Raw genomic sequence first — 16,268 nt, 5'->3', positions numbered from 1 at the left:
GAGAAAGAATTCGGCAGACAGAGTGGGAGGGTCGTCACATATTCCAAATCCTTCCGGCTTGTGAACAAAACCCTGCAGCACTGCATGTTATAAGGGCTCAGGGCCAGACCCAGATGCAGACACAGGAGGCAGATGGTTTGAGTGTTTGATATTTATTCGTTCCAAAAGGGGTAGGCGGGAGAATAGTTGTGGACAGGCAAAAGGTCAGAGTCCAGGAGGTACTCAGGTAGGCTCGAGGTCAGTGCAGGCAGACTGGTCAGGCAGGCGGGTACAGGGTCCAGAAAACAGGCAAGGGTCAAAACAGAGAGGACTAGAAAAAGAGAGAATAGCAAAAGCAGGAGCACAGGAAAAACATGCTGATTGACTTGAAACAGACAAGACGAACTGGCACAGAGAGACAGGAAACACATGGATAAATACACTGGGGAAAATAAGCGACACCTGGAGGGGTGGAGACAATCACAAGGACGGGTGAAACAGATCAGGGCGTGACACAATATATAGGATTTCAACAAGCAACCCAATCATTGCTGACAGCTGGGCTGGAGGATGTGCTGTGGTGGGCTATAGTTATCACTTGGACTGGACATAATATATACATTTTGATGTGCAGTTCCCCTGTTGGAAGTTCTAAAAAATACTGACGGTACAGTTAGCAGATCTAAATGGAGTTACCTGGGACATAGCAGATGAAACAAACCGATCCACCTATAATGCTAACTGGAAATCTTCTTCTTATAGACTGGGCCTGCAGTACCAAAAAAACTGACATTATGTCCAGTCAAAGGTTTCTCAGTGGATTATGCTTGTCTATCTTCTACTGTTGCGATTAAGCTTAAGGGCCACCCTGGATTTACCTGTTAATTGAAATGCATTCCAGTTGACTACCTCATGAAACTGGTTGAGAAAATGCCAAGTGTGTGCAAAGCTGTCATCAAGGCAAAGGGTGGCTACTTTGAATAATCTAAAATGTATTTTGATTTGTTTAAAACTTTTTTTGGTTACTACATGATTTTATATGTGTTATTTCATAGTTTTGATGTCTTTGCTATTATTCTACAATGTAGAAAATAGCAAGAATAAAGAACAACCCTTGAATGAGTATGTGAGTCCAAACTTTTGACTGGTACTGTATATTTCATCAATAGGATGCTAACTAGTTAAAATATTACATTTGGAATCTAGCTAATGATTAACACAATAGTGTAAATGCAGATAGGCTGTCACACCTGCTCCTGCTCCAGCCCAACATTACGCACACCTGTCACCATCGTTACGTGCATCAGTGCTTCATTGGACTCGTCTGGACTCCATCACTTATTGATTGCCTCCCCTATACAGTATCTGTATATTCCTCAGTTTCATCCCCGTGTCAGCATTAATGTCGTTTATGTTCCACGTCCAGACGCTGTCCTTGTTGTTTCATGTCAGTTATTTATTCAATATTCACTCCCTGTACTTGCTTCGCGTCTCCCAGCGTCTGTCCTCACAGAATGCTGACACCACAATATTGGAAGAATCAGGGAGTTTTTTGTTGGTGACGTAAGATCCGGGTGCCTCTGCCGAAGGAACCGGGGATGCCTCAGCTGGCTCGACAGGCTTCCATGCCGTAGCTGGCTGGAGAGGTTTTCTTTCCTCGGTTGGCTCGGCAGGCTCCCATCCCAAGTCATACCTCAGCCGTCTCGTCGGGCTCCCACACCTCAGCCGGTTCGTCGGGCTCCCACGCCTCAGCCGGCTCGTCGGGCTGGGACGTCGGGTGGTGCTCCTAGAGGAGGGGTACTGTCACGCCTGCCTTCACTCCCCCTCTCTGGCTCTTGAGGGCGCCAGGCGGCCCATCGTTACGCACACCTGTCACCATATTTATGCGATTCATCGGACTCACCTGGACTCCATCACTTATTGATTGCCTCCCCTATATCTGTCTATTCCTCAGTTTCATCCCTGTGTCAGCATTAATGTTGATTTTGTTCCCCCTGTCCAGACGCTGTCCTTGTTTTGTTTCATGTCGGTTATTTATTAAACATTCACTCCCTGTACTTGCTTCTCGTTTCCCAGCGTCTGTCCTCACAGAGGCAACCTCACCCCTGTTTATTTATAGCAACTGTGATGCATCAGTTGGGCTACAGGTTATAATGCTTATTGATAATAGCATACCTGGCAATATGGACCATGGCCAGCCTATGGATAGGCTATATTTATGGTCCAATATGTATAAATAATTTTACCAATTTTGGGGTCATTTCTGGAGGTGAAAATTATATTTTAATTCATTTTGGAGTAGAATGTCCTTTTGAAAAGTCACCAGAACTGAGCTTCTCAGTACTTAAAAATAAAAATGATCTGGGGGGTCCCCGGATCCCCTTCACCCCAAGAAATTTGGCATGACACCCCAGGTCCTTTCCTGTGGATGGAATTGCTCCATCCACAGCGGCAAGGCCCTCCAGTAGGTGGTGAAAATGGCCCAGTACATCAATGGGGACGTTTTCCCACCCATCTAGGATATTTTCTTGAAACAGTGCCTGAGGAGTCCTGCAGCATCATCAAGGACTGCACACACTCCAGCAACGAGCTGTTCACTCCCTTAACATCGGACAGACAGTATCAGAGCATGAGGTCTGATGCCAGCAGACTCAGATACAGATTTTATCTAAAAGTCATCAGACTGCTGAACACTTGAACTGGTCTGACCACCTGCACTGGAAAAACCAACTTAGCACACATGCACTCACACACGCACGCACACACACACACACACACACACACACACACACACACACACACACACACACACACACACACACACACACACACACACACACACAGTACAGTACATTCATGCTACACACTTCACAACTGCTTACTCTTATTATGATTGCTAAATACTGCACAATTGAAACACTTTCCCCCCCAATCCCCGTCCCCAGAACTTGTAAATATTGGAATATAAAATTGTGCCTTCCTGTATTACCCCATACAGTTCATTCGGAAAGTATTCAGACCCCCTGACTTTTTCCACATTTTGTTTCGTGACAGCCTTATTCTAAAATGTAGGTGTCCTGGAGGGCAGGTAGTTTGGAAGAGTGTGTCCTTTCTCTCTGGTCAGTCTCACCGGAGGAAAGAAAGGAGAGAGCAGGGACCGTGATTGGCTGACCCTCTGCTGCTCTCTCGCTCCCTCAGTTGAGACTAATGCCATCTTTAAAACAACTGGGAACTCGGGAAATCTACGACTTCAGTGAGTTCAAGACAACTGGGAACTCAGGGGAAAAAACGAAATCCGACTGGATTCTTTGGGGGAGGGGAACTGTCGCCCAGCTCTGAAACTCTGACTTTCCGACCTGATGTTCACTGACATCGTGATTTGACCTCGTTTTTTCAGAGTTCCCAGTTGTCTTGAAAGCACCATGACCATCAGATGCAGGTAACATCAGTCCAGTAAAATAAAAAAAGCTAATTATTTGAATTTAGGCTCAGCTGTGCCTCACAAGTGCTACACCAACATATTCATGTTGTTCCTATGACTAGAGAAAGTGAAATACTCCTCGATATTAAAATAGACTTGACTTGCGCCTAATAATAATAAAAACACAAGGCTTTCAATACACTTTGGCTACTCATTCATTGCAGCTGCAGCACGAGTGGAAGTGGAGAGAAGCGCGTTTTGTAATACTGTTGAATTAAACTTAAATATGAACTCACTCATAAAAACAGCAGCTCTTTGCTGTATTCTTTGACAGTCTCTCTCTGCTCATGGTTTTAAAAGTTAAGAAATGTCACGTAGGCTAGTGTCAAATTTTGGTGTGGCCGGAGTCATGGAAGCTGTAGGTAGGCATGGCGATTTGAGCTTATCTGATTGGCCAGCACAGTAGGTGCACTCGATTTAGCCACAGATCTCCATGTCCGCAGCGTAGGCCGAGTTCCTCTTTTCAGACAAATGAAATGGTTCAAATTGGTAAAACTTTGCCGACCAGGTGCACAGGGCTTCTGAATCAAGTGCACCTACATGTACCGCCAGCCTCGCAACACGGGGGAAACAAAGTAGAACAAGTCTTTATGCCTTTATCGTTGACTGGGAATGCCTTGAAGATAGACCGGTTGGTGACCACTGGGCCTAGTCTCATCATGCAGCCCATATTTGTTAAGATTTCTAAGACATTTTAAGGTTTGTATCATTCACAACTAAAGTTGCCAAATAACTATTATTTTATTTAATATATATTTTTAAACCCCTTTTTCTCCCCAATTTCGTCATATCCAATTGGTAGTTACAGTCCATCGTTGCAACTCTCGTACGGACTCGGGAGAGGCGAAGGACGAGAGCCATGTGCCCTCCGAAACACAACCCTGCCAAGCCGTACTGCATCTTGACACAATGCACACTTAATCCGGAAGGCAGGCGCACCAAAGTGTCAAAGGAAACACTGGTGACCGTGTCAGCGTACATGCGCCCGGCTCTCCACATGAGTCACTAGAGCGCAATGGGACAAGGACATCCCGGCCGGCCAAACCCTCCTCTAACCCGGACGACGCTGGGCCAATTGTGCGTTGCCTTATTGGTCTCCCAGGTGCGGCCGGCTGCGACAAAGCCTGGTATCGAACCAGGCTCTGTAGTAACGCAGCTATCACTGAGATGCAGTGCCTTAGACCGCTGCACCACTCGGGGGGCCCAAGTAACTCTTAGCCTGGCATTAATTCGGTGCCAGTATTTTATATTATATGATTTTACAGTAATAAGAATATATGCTGAACAAACAAATAAATGCAACGCATATAAAGTGCTGGCTACATGTTTCATGAGCTTAAATAAAAGATCCCAGAAATGTTCCCTACTAAAAAAGCTTGTTTCTCTTCAATTTTGTGCACAAATTTGTATTTCATCCAGGTGTGGCATATCAAGAAGCTGATTAAACAGCATTATCATTACACAGGTACACCTTGTGCTGGGGACAATAAAATGCCACTCTAAAATGTGCAGTTTTGTCACAGAACACAATGCCACAGAGCTGTTGCCAGAGAATTTGACTGTTTATTTCTCTACTTTAAATCTCCAATGTCGTTTTAGAGAATTTGGCAGTACGTCCAACCGGCCTCACAACCGCAGACCACGTGTATGGCATTGTGTGGTCCAGCGGTTTGAGGATGTTGTGAATAGAGTGCCCCATGGTGGGTGTGGAGTTATGGTATGGGCAGGCATAAGCTATGGACATTTTATTGATGGCAATTTGAATGCACAGAGACACCTTGACGAGGTCCTGAAGCCCATTGTCGTGCCATTCATCCACCGCCATCACCTCATGTTTCAGCATGATAATGCACAGGCCCATGTCGCAAGGATCTGTACAGAGTTCTGTACACAAAGCTGAAAGTGTCCCAGTTCTTCCATGGCCTGCATACTCACAAGACATGTCATCCATTGAACATGTTAGGGATGCTCTGGATCGAAGTGTACGACAGCGTGTTCCAGTTCCCGCCAATATCCAGCAGCTTCGCACAGTTATTGAAGAGGAGTGGGATAACATTCCACAGGCCACAATCAATAGCCAGATCAACTCTATGAGAATGAGATTTTGCGTTGCATGAGGCAAATTGTGGTCACATCAGATAATGACTGGTTTTCTGATCCACACCCATTTCTTTTTTTTAAGGTATCTGTGACCAACAGATACCTGTATTCCCAGTCATATGAAATCCATAGATTAGGGCCTAATGAATTTATTTCAATTAGCTGATTTCCCTATATGAACTGTACCTCAGTTAAATCTTTGAAATTATTGCATGTTACGTTTTATATTTTTGTTCAGTATATTTTGAACTGGAATAAATGCTATATATATCCAACCTAACTCCATTTGTGACCCGCAACCCCATAAAGGAGTGGTACAAAGCTTGCACCCGCCACGCACATGCACACGCGAATATGCGAACACAATCGCTGTGCAAATGTGGCAGTGCAATTTAACAGCTGCTTATCTTTATACATATAGCCAGTAGCCACCCAAATTAGGCCTATCTGAAATATGAAAATGATCAATCAAATTGCCAGGTAGCCTATTGTTCTGGCAAGTATGAGTCAGTAGTAGTTTGCTAAACTGCATTTTTTATGGATAATAAACATAGGCATACTCTGTTTTTGCCAGGAAAAATTGAACACGTTCTTTCTGGTCTCTAATCTGGATATGCGCCAACGCCTTACCGCGCCAATGCTGATGACTGAACATTGGTCAATATTCTGAAGCAGTGATGAGAATTTAACAAGAACCTGCAGGCACTGGGTTCCGAACAACAATGACCAAAAATGTGAAGAAAAAAAATAGCAAATTTTTTGTGTGGAAATTATAGGCCTACCATCACCGAGAAGGGCACTTTCTTGAGAGGGTGCCGGCCAAGGAGCACACCCCACCACTGCCCGTTAAGTTCTTTGACCTTTTTGACCGGGTGGAGTGGGCCTTCTCTTACTGTGAGATCAATGGCATGCTGCTGGTAGGGCTGTGCCTGCTCAAGTACAGGTGAGACACAATGAGAGCGTACTGTTAGAGAGACCGTGGAGCAATGTTACCTGTTTGAATTGTAACCTTAAACTTTGTACCTTGAACTACTTTTTCTGGGATATCCAATGGCAGCATTCCAGGCTGACTGCATTACAAACGTCTGCCAGATCTCACAATGCCTGGATATGTGTTTAACATATCAGCTAATCACATCATATGATATAGCAATCTGATGCTCGACTGTGTAGTCGATGACGTGGCATGCAACCATTGGTTGATGCAATGCAATATCTGCAAACAATATAGATGTTCTGGAATGTGGCCAAAGTTAACTAACCAATACCCTGTATTATGGATGTGACAAATTTACAGTTTTGCTTAATGTTTAAACAGACATTTTTGGGGTTGGTTTTCCATTAAAACAATGACAAAAAAAACATAATTCCAAGTCTATTCACAATGGGCCTGGCAATGAAGTTATATCTACCACTTTAGATACCCTTGAAAGAGCCTCTGCAATGGCATGTTTGTTTGTCTAAGGGACACTACGACTTTTTAAATGCCGACACAAAACCTTCCCTGGAGATTCTAAGCACCACTGAACTTGCATTTTACTTATCTGTAAAGTAATGGTGCTTCTGAAGCGAAACTAACGTCCATAACTAGCCGAGCAGAACTGTCAATCAAATAATCTCGATCTGCCTGCTTTCTCCTAAAAAAGTACTTTAAGGTTTGTTAAATACCAGGACTTACCAAGGCATTTAGTAGAAAGAAAGCACATCTTCCGCTAGGAATTGACTCCTAGGATTCAGTATTTTTGGAACGGAGGAGGCTGATTAGTTCCCGTACTTCTGAGCATACAATCACCTGCATCTTTCATAGCGAGGGACTGAGGTAGAGGGAGCGTAGAGTATAGGCAGTTCGGCCACCAGGCAGACGCAGAACCGTGCACTAGGCCTATCATCGGCAATCAAACGCTGTATTTCGCAATGGTATGCTGTGTTTAACAATTTCTTGGCTTGCAATGTATTGCAACTTCAGTAAAGCAGGGCCTATCATCAATGAATAGGCTAGGATATTCTACATACAACAGACCTAAGACTGAAAAGACTTGCATCATTAGCTGCACTGTGATTTACATTTTGTGGGGGAAAAACAGTTTTTCTGCTAGGGAATTTTGTTAAAGTTAAGGATCCCAATTTTGTTTAAGTGTTCACACTCCTACACTGTATTTCTGTTTCCAGATCAATAATCATCCATCGGTTCTTCATTGTGAGCACCCTCTACCTGTACAGGTGTGGCACAACGTACTGTACATCACCACTCTGCCTGTTCCAGGGGTGCACTTCCAATTCTCTCCAACGGTTTGTTTCCTTCGAAATCCAAGCCATAATATGTTACATTAACCCTTCGCTGTCTCAACCTCCTCTAAGAGGTTTTGGTGGTACCACTGGTTTTGCTGGACTCTGAGTGCAGTGGGCATCTTCTGCATCCTGCTGGCCCATGACCACTATACTGTGGATGTGGTGGTGGCCTACTCTCGGGCCCTCATACCACCCTCATGGAGTCTGTTTCTGACCGTTTGAGCAGACAAATGCACATTTGTGGCCTGCTGGTGGTCATTTTGCAGGGCTCTGGCATTGCTCCTCCTGCTCAAAGGCGGAGGTAGCGGTCCTGCTGCTGGGTTGTTGTCCTCCTACGGCCTCCTCCACGTCTCCTGATGTACTGGCCTGTCTCCTGGTAGCGCCTCCATGCTCTGGACACTACACTGACAGACACAGCAAACCTTCTTGCCACAGCTCGCATTGATGTGCCATCCTGGATGAGCTGCACTACCTGAGCCACTTGTGGGTTGTAGACTCCGTCTCATGCTACCACTAGAGTGAGAGCACCGCCAGCATTCAAAAGTGACCAAAACATCAGCCAGGAAGCATAGGAACTGAGAAGTGGTCTGTGGTCACCACCTGCATAATCACTCCTTTATTGAGGGTGTCTTGCTAATTGCCTTTAATTTCCACCTTTTGTCTATTCCATTTGCACAACAGCATGTGAAATTTATTGTCAATCAGTGTTGCTTCCTAACTGGACAGTTTGATTTCACAGAAGTGTGATTGACTTGGAGTTACATTGTGTTGTTTAAAAGTTCCCTTTATTTTTTTAAGCAGTGTATATTTTTTTTAAAATGTGATGTAGATCTAATTTATTCTGTGAAGTTAAATTTGTATATTTTCTGTTTGGTTGTCATTCAGGCGCTGAAAGAGACATCTCAGAGCAACCTGTTCTCCAGAGTCTGGCGGTATTGACTGTTTCAGTACTTTGAGGAGAACGTCAAGGGCATTGTCCTTCGGAATTATCAGCTGCCTTGGTCATCGTGGCGATCGCCTTCTTGGAGCCGGGGTGTGAAGTACAGCAGACTGGACACCCTGTGACCCAGGTCAAGTGACGGGTGGAAGAGAGCACAAGATTTCTTGAAGTTGTGATCTTCTGAAAGAAAAGATGGCGTCGCATCGTGTCACCAAGCTAGTGCTGTTCCCTTCACCTGTAGGACTCATATCAGTCAAATCCCAGTCCAACTGGCTAGGGTTGTGACCCTAGTCTTACTTTAGCTTTCTAAATCATTTTCTTTTGGAAAAGGTTTTTGAAAATGCAGAGCAGTAATTTGAAAATCAATTTTTTTCTTGAGACACTTTGTAATTGCTGCTTTGTCTGCAGCAGATCTGGCTAATTTTTCAATAATATAGGGGAATTATTTTGTTCGCTTTGACCATGGCTGTAAGAAGTAGTTTAGACCTTTTGCAATTCTGGTCCAATAAGGTCTACCAAGTGCAAATCATGTCGCTGAAATGTTTTATTTGATAACCACAATGCCATACGCTATCTTGGAGAGTTTTAGATGAAAATCATTATTTATTTTTTAACAAATTACTTTTTTGTAAACTAAAACTTGGCAACAATGCAATTTCTTGGGGACTTTTCTAACTATTTCAACAACTGTATTTTTCAAAAGGAATGATGGCCCAAAAAATATTTTTAGATTTTTACCTTCTTCAAGATGGAACACTAAAAGCCAAAGAATCTGTGGAATTCAGAATTTTTCCAGTGCCTTCTTTAGATGGAAGTCCACAAGGTGGCTTGAGGCGGTTCCTAATGATCGTTCAAATCTTGTTCGCATGAATGTAAGAATAATAATGCCAGTCTTATTGTCACGTTCCTGACCTGTTTTCTGTTGTTTTGTATGTGTTTAGTTCACAGGTGTCAAACTCATTCCATGGAGGGCCGAGTGTCTGCGGGTTTTCGCTCCACCCTTGTACTTGATTGATGAATTAACATCACTAATTAGTTAGGAACTCCCCACACCTGGTTGTCTAGGGCTTTATTGAAAGGAAAGACCAAAAACCTGCAGACACAAGGCCCTCCGTGGAATGAGTTTGACACCCCTGGTTTAGTTGGTCAGGGCGTGAGTTGGGGTGGGTATTCTATGTTGTGTGTCTAGTTTGTCTGTTTCTGTGTTCAGCCTAATATGGTTCTCAATCAGAGACAGCTGTCAATCGTTGTCCCTGATTGAGAATCATATATAGGTGGCTTGTTATGTGTTGGGGATTGTGGGTGGTTGTTTCCTGTCTCTGTGTTTGTGGTCTGCACCAGATAGGACTGTCTCGGCTTTCATGTTTGTTATTTTGTTATTTGTTAATGTTCATTGTTTATTGTTTAATTAAACATGATGAACACTAACTGCGCTGCATTTTGGTCCTCTCCTTCATCCCAGGAAGAAAGCCGTTACTGAACCACCCACCAACAAAGGACCAAGCAGCGTGGCTATGGGCAGCGACAGCAGCGACAGCAGGAGCAGAGAAAGGAGAAATGGACATGGGAGGACGTTTTGGACGGCAAGGGTTGCTACACATGGGAGGAGATCCTGGCTGGAAGGGATCGCCTCCCATGGGAACAGCTGGAAGCAGTTAGGAGAGCAGAGGCATCCGGAGAGAGGAACCGGAGTTGTGAAAGTATGCGGCTAGCACAGAAACCCGAGAGGAAATCCCAAATATTTCTTGGGGGGAGGCTAAAGGGTAGTGTGGCGAGGGCAGGTAGGAAACCTGCGCCCACTTCCCATGCTTACCGTGGAGAGCGGGAGTACGGGCAGACACCGTGTTATGCGGAAGAGCGCACGGTGTCTCCTGTACGGGGGCATAGCCCGGCGCGGGTTATTCCACCTCCCCGCACTGGGCGGGCTAGATTGAGCATTGAGCCAAGTGCCATGAAGCCGGCTCTACATATCTGGCCTCCAGTACGTCTCCTCGGGCCGGTGTACATGGCACCAGCCTTACGCATGGTGTCCCCGGTTCGCCAACACAGCCCAGTGCGGGTTATTCCACCTCCCCGCACTGGACGGGCTACGGGAAGCATGCAACCAGGTAAGGTTGGGCAGGCTCAGTGCTCAAGGGAGCCAGTACGCCTGCACGGTCCGGTATATCCGGCGCCACCTTCCTGCCCCAGCCCAGTACCACCAGTGCATACACCACGCACCAGGCTTCCAGTGCGTCTCCAGAGCCCTGTTCCTGCTCCCCGCACTCGCCCTGAGATGCGTGCCCTCAGCCCGGTACCTCCAGTTCCGGTACCACGCACCAGGCCTATAGTGCGCATTGAGAACTCAGTGTGTCCTGTTCCTGCTCCCTGCACTAGCCTTGAGATGCGTGTCTCCAGTCCGGTACCACCAGTTCCTGCACCACGCACCAGGCCTACTGTGCGCCTCAGCAGGTCAGAGTCGGCCGTCTGCCCAACGCCGCCTGCACTGCTCGTCTGCCCAACGCCGCCTGAGCCGTCCGTCTGCCCAGCGCCGTCTGAGCCGTCCGTCTGCCCATCGCCGTCTGAGCCGTCCGTCTGCCCATCGCCGTCTGAGCCGTCCGTCTGCCCATCGCCGTCTGAGCCGTCCGTCTGCCCATCGCCGTCTGAGCCGTCCGTCTGCCCAGCGCCGTCTGAGCCGTCCGTCTGCCCAGCGCCGTCTGAGCCGTCCGTCTGCCCATCGCCGTCTGAGCCGTCCGTCTGCCCAGCGCCGTCTGAGCCGTCCGTCTGCCCAGCGCCGTCTGAGCCGTCCGTCTGCCCAGCGCCGTCTGAGCCGTCCGTCTGCCCAGCGCCGTCTGAGCCGTCCGTCTGCCCAGCGCCGTCTGAGCCGTCCGTCTGCCCAGCGCCGTCTGAGCCGTCCGTCTGCCCAGCGCCGTCTGAGCCGTCCGTCTGCCCAGCGCCGTCTGAGCCGTCCGTCTGCCCAGCGCCGTCTGAGCCGTCCGTCTGCCCAGCGCCGTCTGAGCCGTCCGTCTGCCCAGCGCCGTCTGAGCCGTCCGTCTGCCCAGCGCCGTCTGAGCCGTCCGTCTGCCCAGCGCCGTCTGAGCCGTCCGTCTGCCCAGCGCCGTCTGAGCCGTCCGTCTGCCCAGCGCCGTCTGAGCCGTCCGTCTGCCCAGCGCCGTCTGAGCCGTCCGTCTGCCCAGCGCCGTCTGAGCCGTCCGTCTGCCCAGCGCCGTCTGAGCCGTCCGTCTGCCCAGCGCCGTCTGAGCCGTCCGTCTGCCCAGCGCCGTCTGAGCCGTCCGTCTGCCCAGCGCCGTCTGAGCCGTCCGTCTGCCACGAGCTATTAGAGCCGTCCGTCTGTCCCGAGCTATTAGAGCCGTCCGTCAGTCAGGAGCCGCTAGAGCCGTCCGTCAGTCAGGAGCCGCCAGAGCCGCCAGCCAGTCAGGAGCCGCCAGAGCCGCCAGACAGTCATGAGCCGCCAGACAGTCATGAGCTGCCCTCCAGTCATGAGCTGCCCTCCAGTCATGAGCTGCCCTCCAGTCATGAGCTGCCCTCCAGTCATGAGCTGCCCTCCATTCATGAGCTGCCCTACAGTCATGAGCTGCCCTCCAGTCATGAGCTGCCCTCCAGTCATGAGCTGCCCTACAGTCATGAGCTGCCCTACAGTCATGAGCTGCCACTCAGTCATGAGCTGCCCTACAGTCATGAGCTGCCACTCAGTCATGAGCTGCCACTCAGTCCGGAGCTGCCATTAGTCCTAAGCTACCTCTCTGTCCGGAGCGATTTCTCTGTCCTGAGCTACCTCTCGGTCCTGAGCTACCTCTCGGTCCTGAGTTGTCTCCTCTATTTAGGAGGGGCCTTGGTGAAGGTTCCTGGACCATGGTCGGGGGCGAGGGTCGCCACTCAAAGGACGCTAAGGAGGGGGACAAAGACAGTGGTGGAGTGGTGTCCTCGTCCACCGCCAGAGCCGCCACCGCGGACAGATGCCCACCCAGACCCTCCCCTTGAGTTTTAGGGGTGCGCCCGGAGTTCGCACCTTGAGGGGGGGTTCTGTCACGTTCCTGACCTGTTTTCTGTTGTTTTGTATGTGTTTAGTTGGTCAGGGCGTGAGTTGGGGTGGGTATTCTATGTTGTGTGTCTAGTTCGTCTGTTTCTGTGTTCAGCCTAATATGGTTCTCAATCAGAGACAGCTGTCAATCGTTGTCCCTGATTGAGAATCATATATAGGTGGCTTGTTATGTGTTGGGGATTGTGGGTGGTTATTTCCTGTCTCTTGGTTTGTGTTCTGCACCAGATAGGACTGTCTCAGCTTTCACGTTTGTTATTTTGTTATTTGTTAATGTTCTTTGTTTATTGTTTAATTAAACATGATGAACACTAACTGCGCTGCATTTTGGTCCTCTCCTTCATCCCAGGAAGAAAGCCGTTACACTTATGTGATAATTGGTCTCCCCAAAACAAAAAACTGTGAGATGAGTGAAATGTCCTGTTTATTTATTTATGTTTTTATATGTAATTATTTTTTACACAGCTGGTAAGTGCTGTTATATCAATTAACAAAGGACTGTTAAGTTGTTTGGTAATGTCCTAATAATTTCCTCATCCTTAGCAAGTCTTGACTGTGTTCTAATCATGTTCCAATCCTATTACAACCATGTCCCCGCAAGACTGTGGTGCATAACCGTGGTCCCAGAAAGTTTTCAATCCTTTGTAACATGTCATTAGCACTTTAAAGCTCATTGGCTTGCTAATCACCTTGTATCAAAGGTCTAGATTACTTGCTAACTTTGACAGAATGATGAAAACCTCAAGGACTGGAGTTGTGCAGCCCACATACAAATATTTGTAAGCGATACTATCAGAATGTCTTACTGATAAAAATAAACGTATTGGGATTATTTATTGTCTCTTATCTACCTGCCTATGCTATTTGTTCTAATAATGAATGTCTTGAACTCAATTTTAATTTTCCCTGTTAGCTTGAGGCAGCGGTGTTTGTTGTCTTCTAAACAAAGTTTGTGACACCTTAGTTGAAGGGGTATAAGACCATCTGTTTATGACTATATTAAAAGTACATCAACATTAATGAGTTTAGCATGTACCCATGTGACATTAGACAAAGTGCTGGTCTCTCATTGACAGCTTAAGCATTGTCAGGTAAGTTTAGGAATATGATTGTGAAAATCAGATATATATATTTTTCCTTTATTTAACTAGGCAAGTCAGTTAAGAACACATTCTTATATACAATGACGACTTCGGAACAGTGGGTTAACTGCCTTGTTCAGGGGCAGAACGACAGATTTTGACCTTGTCTGCTCCGGAATTTGATCTATCAACCTTTCGGTTACTGGCCCAACGCTCCAACCACAAGGCTACCTGCCTCCCCAGGATGATATATCTCTATGTATATATTGATGTAAACCAATCTAAAGCCATCTACAGTGCCTTCAGAAAGTATTCACAACCTTAGATTTTTTCCCAAATATTGTGTTACAGCCTGAATTTAAAAAGGATTCAATTGAGATTTTGTGTCACTGGCCTACTACACACAATACCCCACAATGTAAAAGTGGAATTGTGTTTTTATAAATCCTGATTTCATTTTTAGTTAATTAAGTATTCAACTTTGTTATGGCAAGTGTAAATACGTTCAGGAGTAACAATGTGCTTAACAAGTCACATAAATTGCATGGACTCACTCTGTGTGCAATAATAGTGTTTAACATGATTTTGGAATCTCATCTCTGAACCCCATACATACAATCATACAAGAGAGGCATACAAGAGGACTGTATCTGGGAGGTTATCAAATAAAACAGTTTGCTATTCAGTATTTTAACAGTGTCCTCTGTCCATTATTGGAAGCTGTGGCCGAAGACAGACCCCAGTAGAAGAAGATTGTTGTGGTCTTATGTCCCATCTGGACAAAGATTGGGGCATAACAGACAGTGGGTGAAAATGTTGCAATGCACTGAAGGTGGTGCTATAACACAAATATTCAGGTAACTTTTCAACATGCAGTACTTTCACAACCTATGGGCTTTCCTCTTTACTGATTGTGTACATTCCTATTAATAATGGGTGTGGTCTTAAGAACAGATGGTATGGATTTGATAGGGGATGAGATTTAGACCTTATTGCTGAGCAACCCTGTTTTTTTGGGGTGATGATAAAATAACCCTGACCGTATGATGTATATGCCCATCAGAGTGAAATCAATTGGTTTGCATAACCTCCAGTGTAGTTCTAATGGTCTGTGAAAAGCTGGATAACTCTAAAGTGTAATTCGCTGAATGAAAATAGCAGCAGATTATATTTATCTCAAGTGCTGGGTCCTCGGCTCACTCAGGCTAGAGTGACCATGGTTTTTGGGAGTGTTGGAGAGTGTGAATCTCTTTTAGAATGAAGGCTTGTACATTCATGCATTTCTGTGTGCTCTATTTATGAATCCTCTGCATGTATAAGCTGCAAGACCTGCAATATTAAGAGAAACTGTCCTTAAAGACATTGTGTATTTTCTGGCAGAATGGGCCAGTTTGTCCTTCAATCTGCCCCTCTACTGTCCACTGTTGTCAAGTCATCTACAAAAAATATACAGTAATTCTACACATATACTGTATATGGTAATTGAAGAATGTGTTGGATTCATACACAATGTTTACCATCTCAAAATCTATGCTGTGTACACACATAGTTGCAAATCATCTTGAATGATACAAAGATTACTTAAAATTGCTCTGTTACACAATGCTACAATTACAACATGATCAACAGGTGTCAAACTAACTACTAGTTAGTTCAATTACATAACATGACCCTAAAACTGTCTGATACTAACATGGCCATAATAAACCAATACTAAAAAGAGGCTAGATGAAGCCATTATACTGTGCTGTCAGATCTGCCCTTCCTTTCATCAAGATGCTGCCAAGGCAAACAGCACTCTGATGGAGGAGTTCACAAATACATTCTATTCCAAGTAGTGGTGCATTCTCAAGCCGTAATACCAAACTTAGACTGGGACCATGTTCTTGGAGTGCTAATGGAGAGAGAAAACTATTCATGGATGACTGGAAAGAAGGCGTCATTTGTGGGTCAAAACTTCCATGGGGCTACTTTAGTGACCCCCCCCCCCCCCCTCGCAAGGTGGGCTACACACACCTTGCGAGCAAAACATTTTGGTGGCCCCTCTTGACAGTGAAGAGAAAACATTTAAGAGTTAAATTCCTGCAATTCTACACATTTTACCAGGGCGTGTAGAGAAAATGTTGAAGTTTCACAGCAGGTTTGCTGCTATTCTGTCACGTTCCTGACCTGTTTTCTGTTGTTTGTGTGTGTTTAGTTGGTCAGGACGTGAGCTGGGTGGGAATTCTATGTTGTGTGTCTAGTTTGTCTGTTTCTATGTCAGCCTAGTGTGGGTTCTCAATCAGAGACAGATGGTAGTCGTTGTCTCTGATTGAGACTCATATATAGGAGGCTTGTTTTGTGTTGGGATTTTGTGGG

At 46.1% G+C, this 16,268-nt stretch overlaps 1 pseudogene; it reads left to right on the top strand.

Annotated features, from left to right (window-relative positions):
* The first annotated feature begins 3,809 nt into the window (after positions 1–3,809).
* Positions 3,810–8,914, top strand: LOC129858530 (phosphatidylcholine:ceramide cholinephosphotransferase 1-like; annotated as a pseudogene).
* The last annotated feature ends 7,354 nt before the right edge of the window (positions 8,915–16,268 follow it).

This window comes from Salvelinus fontinalis, chromosome 1 (assembly GCF_029448725.1).
Source record: "Salvelinus fontinalis isolate EN_2023a chromosome 1, ASM2944872v1, whole genome shotgun sequence".
NCBI classification, from domain to species: Eukaryota; Metazoa; Chordata; class Actinopteri; order Salmoniformes; family Salmonidae; genus Salvelinus; species Salvelinus fontinalis.
This window is presented reverse-complemented; position numbering and strand designations above follow the sequence as displayed.